The following is a 1,973-nucleotide window of genomic DNA, read 5'->3' on the forward strand; positions in this document are numbered from 1 at the left end:
TAATTAATTCATTTGCAAGATTTCATCAGGTTCGCAGCACTTTTCAAATATCTTCATACCTCTTGAGTTTATGTGTAAAAGCTTGTCGTAATTCATTGAGGGTATGCCCTTGCAATATATCGATTTATTACGACCCTTCTATAACCCTTCAATGAATCTGCATACAAATGTACGGCAGTTTCACTTGTCTAGGGAATTTACGGGAAGTATATGAATAAAATCATAAAATAGACATCGCATCCAAGTTAATGGCCTCTTATATATCTGCAAATAATATTTTATTTAATTATAAAACACATTTTTCATTGTATAAAATATAACTTGATCCGCCTCTCACTGCATACAAACTGCGTCAAAATTTACGATATGACGTCACATTGACAAGTGCATTGCGATCAGTAAATTGTTTATATATTGCTGTGTGGGATTTAACATTGAACATTTAACATTTAACAAAACACATTTTTCATTGTATAAAATATAACTTGATCCGCCTCTCACTGCATACAAACTGCGTCAAAATTTACGATATGACGTCACATTGACAAGTGCATTGCGATCAGTAAATTGTTTATATATTGCTGTGTGGGATTTAACCAACGACAAAAATACATGCAATAGTAAGTATTGATGTAGTTTAAAGCTATCCAACAGTTTAAAATAGCGTATCATTTCATTTTGTGGTAATTTGAAGAACATGTACTTTTGTGTGATGTCATAGTAAGCATTTCCCGTAAAAACTAGGCCCCGCCTCCTTATTGCAGCCTTAACTGTGCTGCGTGTCTTGGAAGATAAAACTTTCCAAAACAAGAGCCATATCTGAGGATATGAAATGACTGATAGAGAAGCAGATGCAGACATAGATCAGACAATTTAATTCCCTCTTTGAAAAATGACGCAACCTTAGGGAAAGAACTTATTATAAATCTAGGAGAATGTAAGATACATAGACACAGATGTCACTCTCACGCCCGATAAAATAGTTATTAGATAGGATTACTGCCACTATTCGTATTGTATTTCAACCTCTTTGGAGAGTTGCTTGTGTGGCAGCAGATAAACTTGTGTTAGCAAAGAAGACAATACCTTCAGGAGTTTGCACAAGATACTGTTACCACCAAATGTCGATGTTGGCCAGATGATATCAGACTGGCCGGACATGGAGAACTAATATTTAGTGATGGCTACGATGGAACTGTGCATATCGTCAGACACGGGAGGGCAGAAATACTGATCACTAAACAAAAGGACTAGAAAACAGAAGGGTTGTGTTGTATAGGATCAGGATATATATTGGTTAATCTGTATAATAAAGGCCGAAACAAAATCGTCCGCTATCAGGGAAACAGTGAGGCAGGAAATACAGTATATAAGATATCAATATACCAAAAACCTTTTAAAATGGTAAATACATGCTCTATTTGGCCGAGAACAGCAACAAAGACATTGTGCCTCAAGTTGCTTTGGATATGACAGGAAGAGTCCCTTTCCGATGCGACGGTACACCAGGCAGAGGGAAGAAGACGTTTAATCCTAGACATATAGTGACTCCACGACTCGTATCATTGATACTGCAATGACTGTCTACATATACATGATTAAGATAGACATTTCCTGAGATGTGTGAATAATCTGGGAGATGCCCTAGGCCTGTGGACTGAGCTAGTATGGACAGTGAGAGCAGGCTGTGGATAGGGGGATTGGATTCAGGAGAAATCATACAGTACATAAATGAATTGAAAATGGTTTGTGGACTGGAGCTTGAAATAAATATATATAAATAATAATAAACCAAAAGCAGTTTAATTGACACACACTACTAATACAAGAAAAAAAACGGTGTATGTGCATGGGATTTTTTAAGAAATCAATCAATCATGCATTCTGAGCATACCAAGTGTATATTATAAGTAAGAGGAATCATATATGAACATATCTTCATGGTTTACATTGTTTATTGAAAGTTTTTATTT

This window comes from Saccostrea echinata, unplaced genomic scaffold, assembly GCF_033153115.1.
Source record: "Saccostrea echinata isolate AGI-Se365-2 ecotype Australia unplaced genomic scaffold, CSIRO_AGI_Sech_v1 ptg000029l, whole genome shotgun sequence".
NCBI lineage: Eukaryota > Metazoa > Mollusca > Bivalvia > Ostreida > Ostreidae > Saccostrea > Saccostrea echinata.